An 11,571-nucleotide genomic window follows, 5' to 3' on the forward strand; every position below is an offset into this window, starting at 1 on the left:
CTACAACTGGAAAGTTGTTGAAGCTTGTGATGCGTCACTATAAATGCATTATTAAAAATCACAAATTGGTGATAATTTTGATAACCTCTTATGTAGCAGCTCCCCTCAAGAATACAGCAATAGTGTGTGGCTCCGTAGCTCCATATTGACCAAATTCATGGACATAATCACCTTCCACCATTATAAATAATCCATGTTCCTGCAGGAAGCCAGTGAGACAAGATTTCAACTTTCTAATATCTTCTTCAACTCAATCATTAGATACTCTTGGTTATCTATCATATTGTTTATAAAGTCTATCAAAAACATCATGTTACAGCCCGTAACATTAAGCATAATACTATTTCATCATCTGGATTGTCCATGCTAGAAATAATTTCATCCACACCATATTCTTCAGCTAAAGATTGACATCTTACTGCTTGAAGAAATGCAGAATTGCTGCAGTCATTTTATTTCCTTCTCTGAAACGGGCTCTGGTGCTCAGCCAATGGACTGCAGCAACTGGGCAACATGATTACTATAGCAGTGGCATCTTTCTTTGCTTTGTCACAGTAAACATTTTGCAGTTTTGAGACCAGCAGTTGGCATGATGGCTATGTCACTGGACTCCCACATAGTTGACCATGGTTTGAATCCCGGACCCGGTGGCTTAAACTCACGCCAGGCACATGTGCGTGTGTGCCCAAGATTCCGAGAAGAGAAGGGAGGAGAAGGGATTGTGACATGGCCATTACTACAGGGGGTTATTTCTAGTTTTCTATTTCTCTATCTCTCTCTGTCTTTCTGGTGAGCGCCTGTGCCCTATAGCAAAAACCTCTCTAAAAAATTTTTTTTCGCAGTTTTATGGATTTGCCTGAATCTTTAATCATATCAGGAATCATGCTTTGAAAAGGTAAATTTCCTTGACCTTCTTTGGCCACAAATTCCTTTGTGGCATGAGCTAAAATCCAAAGTCTGTGTGATGATATTTACGCAGTGATCATCGTTAGTTAGATCTTCAATACTGCTGGGATCTGAGTTGTACTTAGTACTGTGTTCACATTTTTAATAGCTTTTTCAAAATTCTCTTCATCTTCTGGAGGCCCATTTTCATGCTTTAAAATCCCTTGGCTAATCAAATCTCTGAAGTCCTCTTTCTCTTTATACATTTTAGGTATCTGTTCACTTGTGTCATTATACCGCTGTGCTAAATATTTAGCTATGATCACAATCCATGGAGTATGGCTATGGTCCTTTTTCCCCATATGCTCCAAATCCTAAGACTGAAAATGATCTCTCAGTTCAGGAAATGGCTTAGCCGGTCATAGATCCTTTAATGCACTATCTGGATGAGATCCTATTACTGGAAGTTCTTTCATATTGATTCTCATCTCACCAACAAGTCCATATGTCCTACAGACCAAAAGAGGGATCTGGGAATTCCAGAGGGCCTCTGCTAAAGGTAGTAATGTACTTACAGGAAGCTGAATTGCAATCACAACAGTAAACTTACAGAAAAAGGAAGGATCATTGTCTGCAAGGTTTTTCTGGACTCTCTTCTACAAAACTTCCAGAGATGTCATCATTTTATTCTTGTAAGAATTCCGCAGCAGCTTGAGCTCGTTTCTTGTCGATACTGCTTTTTTGAAGGAAAAAATTGTTTCCAGCATCTTCTCCACTGATCTGATTTCTATCAGTAATTGTAAATGAACCAATACTTGGCAGGATCAAGTTTTTAAGAATTTCAGTTCCTGTGGCTGTTGCATTTATTAGGCAAACATGAGTGGGATTCTAAAGCTTCTTGTCAGTGGTCATCCCACAACCTCAGCTGCCGGTCATACTTCTGCTCCTTCAGGAGCTTGCCCTGCTGCGCCAAGGCTCCGCCAGCAAACGACCATCTTTTCCCCTTTTTTAAAATTGTTAAAGGGTACTTGCTCTTTTCAGACAGAGATAGAGAGACAGAGAGAAATAGAAAGGGAGAAAGACAACCCTCATTGGGGCATGGCCATGTCACAATCCCTTCTCTACTTCTACATCCTGTTGGGATTTAGGGCCCACGTGCTCAGTGAATTTTTCGTTGCCTGGGCTGGGACTCAAACCGTGACTGATCATATGGAATCAGGTTGTGTTAACCACTAGGCTATGGAGACTGTCCAGCCTTTTTCTGTTCTGTTACATCAGTAACTTAAATTTGTGCTCATATTTAAGCTACCCATCGTGCTAACTACTATCATTTTAGGTTAACGTACAAGGTAGAGTTAAGGAGTTTAACAGGGATAGTGCAATTTCAAGAGTGTCAGCATATTCAGATGACTAACTACTTGTTCCAGGCAGCTATCACACTGGGTTAAAATGACAAGTTTAGGGGCTGGCAGGTGGTGTGGTGGTTAAGGTGCTGAACTCCCACATGGCTGACCGAAGTTTGAATCCTAAACCTGCTGGCTTGCTTTCTCTCTGTCTCTGTCTCTCCCTGGTCAAACTGAAGAACAATAATAATAATAAATAAAATAAAAAACTCTTTTTTAAAAAATGACATGCTTATAAGATTGTACACCACAATTGTTATCATGAATTCTATCGGTTCTCTTTGTGATTTAAAAATACATAAAGGAATGAAGAGAAAATATAGAATAGTAGGAAGAATATGGACTTTGGAGTCACATAGACTTAGATTTAAACCTAGATCTTTTCTCTTTTTCCTGTCTTTTGGTAAGTTAATTAATGTTTTAAGTCTCTCTTTTCACCTTTAAAATAGAGATGTTATTAAATAAGAAAATGAACACTTAAATAAGAAAAAGTGCATAAAATGATAAAGTATGTGGCACATTGGGTACACTATAAATATTACTACTTTCCTTTTAAAGATCTGAATTAAATTATAATAACTTTAGATATACTCTAATAAAACATATTACACCACATTATTACAGTAAATAAAATAAACATAGATTCTTAAATGAAAAATGGTTGGGTATATAAACAATTAGGCTGTAGTCTCTAAACTTTCTTCTTTAATAGTAATATAATATAGGGACCAGCAAATGGTATAATGGTTATGTTGCTGGACTTCCACATGGCCGACCATGGTTTGAGTCCCAGCTCTGGTAACTTGAAACTCCCCCCACAGGTGCATGTGCATGTATGCCTAAAATCCCGAGAGGACAATGGAGGAGAAGGGATTGTGGCATAGCCATCTTCCCTGGTGGTGGGGGGAGGGTGTTATTTTCCGTTTTCTATTCTCTGTCTCTCTCCTCTCTCTGTCAAGTGCACACACCTTATAGCAAAACTAAAGAAAAAACTCTCTAAAATATAATATATAATATAATATAAATAAGACAATCACAGTATAATAATGATAATAGACATTTATTGAACACTATAGGTCATGCAATTTATTTTTAGAATTATTTTATTTAACTTTATTAATGTTAATTTGACCAGAGAGGGACAGAGCAAGAGAGAGAGAGAGGGAAAATAAGAAAACAAACCACCAGGTCCAGGACTTGAACCACTGTTGGCCATGTGGGTGTCCAGCACCCTTAAGCACCATGCCACCTGCTGGCTCCCATGAAATTTAAAAATTATTATTTTATTTTTTTTTTGGTTGCTAGAGGGCATGTATGCTTGAGAGAGAGAGAGAGAGAGAGCACTTTCCAGTGGGACACGGTCATGCTGCAGTCTCTTCGCCTCTACTTTTCCATTTGTTTGGGTTTGGGGCCTTCATGCACCAACAAGTCCATATGTCCTACAGACCAAAAGAGGGATCTGGGAATTCCAGAGGGCCTCTGCTAAAGGTAGTAATGTACTTACAGGAAGCTGAATTGCAATCACAACAGTAAACTTACAGAAAAAGGAAGGATCATTGTCTGCAAGGTTTTTCTGGACTCTCTTCTACAAAACTTCCAGAGATGTCATCATTTTATTCTTGTAAGAATTCCGCAGCAGCTTGAGCTCGTTTCTTGTCGATACTGCTTTTTTGAAGGAAAAAATTGTTTCCAGCATCTTCTCCACTGATCTGATTTCTATCAGTAATTGTAAATGAACCAATACTTGGCAGGATCAAGTTTTTAAGAATTTCAGTTCCTGTGGCTGTTGCATTTATTAGGCAAACATGAGTGGGATTCTAAAGCTTCTTGTCAGTGGTCATCCCACAACCTCAGCTGCCGGTCATACTTCTGCTCCTTCAGGAGCTTGCCCTGCTGCGCCAAGGCTCCGCCAGCAAACGACCATCTTTTCCCCTTTTTTAAAATTGTTAAAGGGTACTTGCTCTTTTCAGACAGAGATAGAGAGACAGAGAGAAATAGAAAGGGAGAAAGACAACCCTCATTGGGGCATGGCCATGTCACAATCCCTTCTCTACTTCTACATCCTGTTGGGATTTAGGGCCCACGTGCTCAGTGAATTTTTCGTTGCCTGGGCTGGGACTCAAACCGTGACTGATCATATGGAATCAGGTTGTGTTAACCACTAGGCTATGGAGACTGTCCAGCCTTTTTCTGTTCTGTTACATCAGTAACTTAAATTTGTGCTCATATTTAAGCTACCCATCGTGCTAACTACTATCATTTTAGGTTAACGTACAAGGTAGAGTTAAGGAGTTTAACAGGGATAGTGCAATTTCAAGAGTGTCAGCATATTCAGATGACTAACTACTTGTTCCAGGCAGCTATCACACTGGGTTAAAATGACAAGTTTAGGGGCTGGCAGGTGGTGTGGTGGTTAAGGTGCTGAACTCCCACATGGCTGACCGAAGTTTGAATCCTAAACCTGCTGGCTTGCTTTCTCTCTGTCTCTGTCTCTCCCTGGTCAAACTGAAGAACAATAATAATAATAAATAAAATAAAAAACTCTTTTTTAAAAAATGACATGCTTATAAGATTGTACACCACAATTGTTATCATGAATTCTATCGGTTCTCTTTGTGATTTAAAAATACATAAAGGAATGAAGAGAAAATATAGAATAGTAGGAAGAATATGGACTTTGGAGTCACATAGACTTAGATTTAAACCTAGATCTTTTCTCTTTTTCCTGTCTTTTGGTAAGTTAATTAATGTTTTAAGTCTCTCTTTTCACCTTTAAAATAGAGATGTTATTAAATAAGAAAATGAACACTTAAATAAGAAAAAGTGCATAAAATGATAAAGTATGTGGCACATTGGGTACACTATAAATATTACTACTTTCCTTTTAAAGATCTGAATTAAATTATAATAACTTTAGATATACTCTAATAAAACATATTACACCACATTATTACAGTAAATAAAATAAACATAGATTCTTAAATGAAAAATGGTTGGGTATATAAACAATTAGGCTGTAGTCTCTAAACTTTCTTCTTTAATAGTAATATAATATAGGGACCAGCAAATGGTATAATGGTTATGTTGCTGGACTTCCACATGGCCGACCATGGTTTGAGTCCCAGCTCTGGTAACTTGAAACTCCCCCCACAGGTGCATGTGCATGTATGCCTAAAATCCCGAGAGGACAATGGAGGAGAAGGGATTGTGGCATAGCCATCTTCCCTGGTGGTGGGGGGAGGGTGTTATTTTCCGTTTTCTATTCTCTGTCTCTCTCCTCTCTCTGTCAAGTGCACACACCTTATAGCAAAACTAAAGAAAAAACTCTCTAAAATATAATATATAATATAATATAAATAAGACAATCACAGTATAATAATGATAATAGACATTTATTGAACACTATAGGTCATGCAATTTATTTTTAGAATTATTTTATTTAACTTTATTAATGTTAATTTGACCAGAGAGGGACAGAGCAAGAGAGAGAGAGAGGGAAAATAAGAAAACAAACCACCAGGGCCAGGACGTGAACCACTGTTGGCCATGTGGGTGTCCAGCACCCTTAAGCACCATGCCACCTGCTGGCTCCCATGAAATTTAAAAATTATTATTTTATTTTTTTTTTGGTTGCTAGAGGGCATGTATGCTTGAGAGAGAGAGAGAGAGAGAGCACTTTCCAGTGGGACACGGTCATGCTGCAGTCTCTTCGCCTCTACTTTTCCATTTGTTTGGGTTTGGGGCCTTCATGCACATATACTCAGTGTGTGTTTCAAGCTGCCAGGGCTGGGATTTAAACTAGATTGGCCATGTGGGATCCAGTTCCCTTAAGTGCTAAGCTATGGGGCTGGCCTGGCCATCCATTTTATTGTATGCACTATCTCATTCAATCTTTACAACAATTTCATGAGGCAAGTACAAGTATTAACTCAATTTTAGGAAGGTTCAGTAACTTTCCCAAGGTAACACAGTAAGTGGCAAGGCAACATGAAGTCAGATTTACATGACTAAGTTGTGTACTTGAACTATAATGTAGGCAGTGAATATAAAGAGGAGGGGACCAATAAAGAGAATTTGAGAGTTAACATGGATTAGACTTCCTTGTTTGGGTGGAGACCTGAAGGAAAGAGTGAAGGCAAGTAATCACATCACTAGCGGTGCCCTCCTAGGTGCAGTTTTGTTGCAAGTAACAAAATTCCTTATGAGTAAATGTAAGCCTTCCAAAATTATTTATTTATTTATTTCAATTTTTTTGAAGTTTAGATTTAATTAATTAATTATTGTTATTAAATATGCTATAGGGCATGCATGCTCACCAGAAAGAGACAGAGAGAGAGGGAAAGTGAGAAAGCAAGCTATGAGATCCGGGACTCGAACCACAGTCAGCCATGTGGGAGTCCAGTGCCCCAACCACCACATCACCTGCTAGTCCCCCTCCCAATAATTTATTGTAGGGCTCCAGGGTGACCAACAGAACCCACACCCTGGAAAGAAGCTGCTGAACGCTCACAGGAACATTTTCTTGCTCTTCTCTGAATGTCAGTTTCACAATGTCTCTGCACAGATGGGCTTCCTTGGCTCCCAAACCACCTGGAACAATTTATGGCTGGCCCATCCCTCCCAAATGTGCACATTTCAGCTTCTGCTCTATAGAGAGACAGTTTGTTTATTTTTTTAATTTTTTAAAAATTTTAAAATTATTTTATTTATTCACTCATTTATTTTAATTTGACCAGAAAGAGACAGAGACAGAGAGAGCGAGAGAGAGAGAGAGAGAGAGAGAAAGGAAGCCACCAGGTCTGGGACTCGAACCATGGTTGGCCATGTGGGAGTGTCCAGCGCCTTAACCACCACGCTACCTGCTGGCCCCGAGACAGTCTCTTTATATACAGTAGAACAGAGTTCCAGTGCAGAGTATTAAGCTGACCCAGGTGGAGTTAGGTGCCACAGTGCAAGCAACTGTTATGGGGTGCAGATTATTTAATACAGACTTGGCTCTGGAAGACAGTCCAAAGTGACGCAGCAGTCCTTTGAGAAGGGGGTCTAGGGAGACAACCCAATGTGTGGCCAGAAGAGTGACATTCATTGCAAGGAAATGCCCAGGGTCTGAGGCAGTAGTGATATCAAGGAGGCAGAGCAGTAGGACCTTTAGTGGGGAAATGTATATTCTACTTAGAGGGGGAAATTTAGAGGTATAACTGGTGAGATGGAAATAGTTTCACATGAGGGAACTTCAAAATGTTACAGAAAAATGGAATTGAAGTATGAATGTACTTTGGTGCAAAAAATTTCTTGACTCCATACATAATTTTTCATAGTATGCACTTTCCATGAACTTTTTGAAGGATCTCATAGTTCAAAGCCTTTCATGACCCTTTTAGTATACAGCTACTGTCTGTTCCTAGATATTCAAAGGTATTAACTCTTTATATCGTCAAAGACAGACACTACCCACCATGCATTTCACCTTCTTAAATCTCACTTGACTCTACAAACAGAAGGTTTTAAGTTCAGATAACAGGGTGCCATAGGATTATGAGATGCTCTTGCCAAAGTATCAGTTTTAGGGGAAACTATTGGTTTGGCAGCTATAAAAATGTGCCACTTTGGAGCAGGTAGGTGGTGTGGTGGTTCAGGTGCTGAACTCTCACATGACCAACTACAGTTCGAGTTCCGGACTTGGTGGCTTGTTTTCTCACTTTCCCTTTCTCTCTCTCTGGTCAAATTAAATAATAATAAATAAATAAGATTAAGTAAATAATTCTTAAAACAAACAAATGCTTGCCACTTTATAGTTGTAAGCTTTTTAATTTTTTTTTTCCTCAGGGTCAAGACTCACCTACCTCTGGGCAGACAGCTACGTTACTATAGAAGAAGCCTCCCTACAAAGCAAATTAAATTCTTTTGCATTGTCTTAGGAAAAAAAACTTAATGCATTAGAGTATCTTAGGAACAGGAATATCCAACAGAGCAGCTCTGTTTTGTGAAGTAAACCGAGGTCACCTCTAGGAAACCGATGTCTCCAACGCTGGTTCTCCCTTAGAAACGGGACTATGGCTTCAGCTGACCTTCCTCCAGCCCAGTGCTTCCCACAGGATGAGGATTTTGCAGCTCTAAGGGAATATGCCTAGTGGAAGCCTGCTTTCTACTTCTTGATCACATTCTGAGTTTCAAGGACCTTTAATTTCCTGCCAAACAGCCCTGAGCTTGTTCCAAGAGTCTGTGTAGACTTCTTTACTGGGTCTGACATTTTGAGGACACTTTTAGGTCCAGGTTTATTTGGGCAGAGCTTGGGATGACCACAGGTGAGGCCCAGTGAAATATTGTACAGAGCTGGATGGAGGAAGGAGAGAGGTGGGCTGGGGCCCACTGACCCTGGGCATCACAAAAGTCAGGGATGGGGCAGCCCTCACAGTAAAAGTTCTCAAACCTTAGTGTATAGAAGAATTATGGAAGAGGCTTGTTTAAAATATAGATTGCCTGGGCCCTGCTACCAGATGTTCTCACACAGTGGGGTCTGGCATTACGTCAAAAAATCAGTATTTTATTTAATAAGTCCTCCAGGGATTACAAGTTGGAAAAGACTTCTTTTGAAAACTATATTTTCTTCCATTTGAATGTAGAAAATGTAGAAGTCTGGTGGCCTGGTGCTCATTTGTTTTTTCTTTCTCTTGTAGAGACAGATATACATGACTGTATGTGCGTGTTCTTGCAGAAAATGTTCCCTCAGGATACCAGCAGTGGAGCCCTCCAAAACTGCAGGAAATATACTCAGGGCTGGCTTTTTAACTTTTTTTTTTAGTTAGTTTACTTATGAACACATGCATGAGACAGTGAGCACACATGAGCGTACTCCCAATAGACTCTCAATGCTGCCATCCACCCCCAGTCTCAACCAGCCCTGGATCATGGGCACACACGTGCTTGGTGTATTCCGAGAGGCTTCTAGATGTGAACTGATAATCGACCTTCTCATGGCAGCCTTGCAGAGCATTGTATTTCACTGCTGTGCCACCATTCAACTCCCATAAAATTTAAAGTTTTTGTTGGTGGGGAACCTGTGGGAGACCCATTGTGGCACAGCTTGGTGTAGGTGGTGTTTAGACTGGAGAATGTGGATCAAGGGAAATGTGCTGATGGTGGGCAATGATGGTTCTGATGTCTTTTGGAGGCTGTGGTGTAAGAATAGTGCTCCATTAAAAAGAGTGGGTCACTCGGGAAGTGGTCAGTCCCAAGCAGATAATGAAGTCTTGGGAGGTGGACCTTAGCCTGGAGTAAAGAGGGAAACATTGGTTTTCTCTTTTGAATTTGACAGTTTGTCCAGGAATCAGTTGTAAAATATTTGGAGGTGGAAATGAGCTGGTCCCAACCAGGGGAACTGACTGTACCCTTGAGGCAGGACTCACCAGTCTCTGCTTGCTACTTCTAATGGCAGGTGAAAATATTTGCTGGACCTGGACAGGATGACTTGAAAATCACAACAAATAAATATAAATAAATATATATATTTTAAATTGCTGTTTATTTTTCTCTCCCATTATACCTAAACTTGGAGAATCAGGTAGAGGCAAGAAAAGATTGGTATTCTTTTGCTCTGAGACTGGAGCTATGGTAGATAGAGTGGCAACTCATCTGTCCCAGGGAGAGTCACTCTCAAGAGGCCATTACCAGTGAGGTGGCAAGGTGGTCTGAGGACAAAGGGGCCAATACAGAGCCGGGTTCCTGGGCACATTTGGGAGTGCAGTGGAGAAACTCAGAGGAAGCCGGGGACAGTCTGAAGAGAGCTAGTCTCGGCAATTAAGCTGGAGCGGCTTGTGTCCTTGTTAAACGGCCTGACCTTCCTTAGTTGTCCTGGGCTGGGGCCAGGGACTTTTCAGTCACATTCATGGTCTTTGTGAATGCTTCTTGGCATTTTTATGCTCTGACCACATTATTATGGGGGAAATATGCTGGATCCATGTAGAAATCTAAACAGGACAATGCAGTTCTGTACTTCTACGAAGCACAGCCCTACACTATGGTCACGCTGCTAGTGGTGAAAAAGCACCATTCTAGTCACACACTTTGCTGCAGGAAATAGTATGGTTAGACATTCATTTCCAGGGACCAGCAGTTGGTGTAATGGCTATGTCGCTGGACTCCCATGTAGTCAACAGTGGTTCGCGTCCTGGACCCAGTGGCTTAAAATTTACGTGTGTGTACGTGCCCAAGATCCTGAGAGGAGGATGGAGGAGAAGTGATTGCGGTGTGGCCTCCCCACAGGGGGAAATCACCTGGGGGGTGATTTCTCGCTTTCTGTCTGTCTCTCTCTGTCTGGCAAGCACATGCGCCATATGGCAAAAACCTCTCAAAAAAAAAAATCATTTCCACAGCAGAGATGCTATAGAAAGCATAGGAAGGTTTTTTGAGCTGTCACATAAAAGGGAAATGTAACCATGAAACAGTGGATGATGAGAAATAAAAAAAAAAAATGAAGAAGGGAATATTGAAGTCTGAGTAATAGTTCAAGATTTCGTTATTACCAAGATCTAAATGAAACCTATAGTTCATAGAAAGAGAATGAAAACTTCAAGGTCTGGAAAGCCCCCAACATTTTAAGAGATGGAGTGTTTTGTGGGAAATCATAGGATCACAAGAAATGGAAACTTATTTGGTTATTTAAGCTGGGAAGACAGAGGTTTAGGAAGCCCAGGAGATGTGGGGAGAAAAGCTGACCACACCCTGGGGCTCGCCCCAACGTTGGAAGAATCATACAAGCTCTAGCCAGTGCCTCTGAGACAGGCAGCCTGGGCCATGGTCCTAAAGGGGTACTTTGTGCTCTGTGGTTGGTACCTTGTGCTCTGTGCTTGAGTAAATAAATATATAATCATAAGAAGATACAGACACAATGATCTCATACACTGAACACCTAGAATTTAATATTCTTCCATTAAATTTAAGAATAATTTTGGTAATTAGGTTTACAATCAAGTCACTTTTGTATATTCTCTTTATATTTTAGGTCTAAGAGGATTTGTGCTTCTAAATATAAAGATGTGGTTTATTAGGCCAGCAGTGATGTGGTAGTTGAGGCAGCTGAGTGCCACATGACTGCCTGAATAGTTCAAGTCCTGAACCTGGCAGCCTGAAAACATGCTTGGCATGTGTGCATCTGTGCCCAAAATTCCAAAAAGAGAATGGAAGAGAAGGGACTGCAATATGACCATCCCTCTTGGGGGTTGCTTTCTCACTTTCCCTCTCTGTCTTTCTCCTGTTAGTACATGTACCCTGTAGCAAATTAAAA

The 11,571-nt window shown here is 40.5% G+C and overlaps 1 pseudogene; it reads right to left on the minus strand.

The window, feature by feature from the left end:
* Positions 1 to 11,571, minus strand: part of LOC102486708 (NEDD8-activating enzyme E1 regulatory subunit-like) — a 15,569-nt pseudogene continuing 3,998 nt past the window's right edge.

Source organism: Tupaia chinensis, unplaced genomic scaffold (assembly GCF_000334495.1).
Source record: "Tupaia chinensis unplaced genomic scaffold, TupChi_1.0 Scaffold000232_1, whole genome shotgun sequence".
Taxonomy (NCBI): Eukaryota; Metazoa; Chordata; class Mammalia; order Scandentia; family Tupaiidae; genus Tupaia; species Tupaia belangeri.